This window comes from Orycteropus afer, unplaced genomic scaffold (genome assembly GCF_000298275.1).
Source record: "Orycteropus afer afer isolate SDZICR_OR568_19922 unplaced genomic scaffold, OryAfe1.0 scaffold00765, whole genome shotgun sequence".
NCBI classification, from domain to species: domain Eukaryota; kingdom Metazoa; phylum Chordata; class Mammalia; order Tubulidentata; family Orycteropodidae; genus Orycteropus; species Orycteropus afer.
In genome coordinates this window covers 451,999-452,489 of record NW_006922352.1, presented here as the reverse complement: position 1 = coordinate 452,489, position 491 = coordinate 451,999, and positions in this window count along the sequence as shown.

The following is a 491-nucleotide window of genomic DNA, read 5'->3' as shown; positions in this document are numbered from 1 at the left end:
ATAATAATATATGTTATATATATATGTTATTATACACACACACACTGTGTCTGTGTTGTAAATCCTGATGCCTATACCTGTGGTTAAGGAGCTCTGGTGGTGTAGTGGTTAAGGTATTTGGCAGCTAAACAAAAGGTCAGTAGTTCAAACCCACTAGCCACTCTGTGGAAGAAAGATGGGGTAAATCCGCAAAGATTTACAGCTTCGGAAACCCAGTGGGGGTTGCTATGAGTTGGGGTCAACTCAATGGCAGTGAGGTTTTTTTTCCTTATTATACCTGTGGTTAAAATCCTAGTTGGGAGTAGGTTTTCTTTGTTATGTTAATGAGGCGGTACTGTCTTAAATCGAGCTCTTTTGAGAAATAAAAAGAACACATTAAGCAAGGAAACACAGTTGAGGGAAGGCATACCACACCACAGGAAGCTCATCACGGAGCCAAGAAACAGGAGTTGAAGAAACACAGATCTTACTCCCAAACCAACAAATAGAGC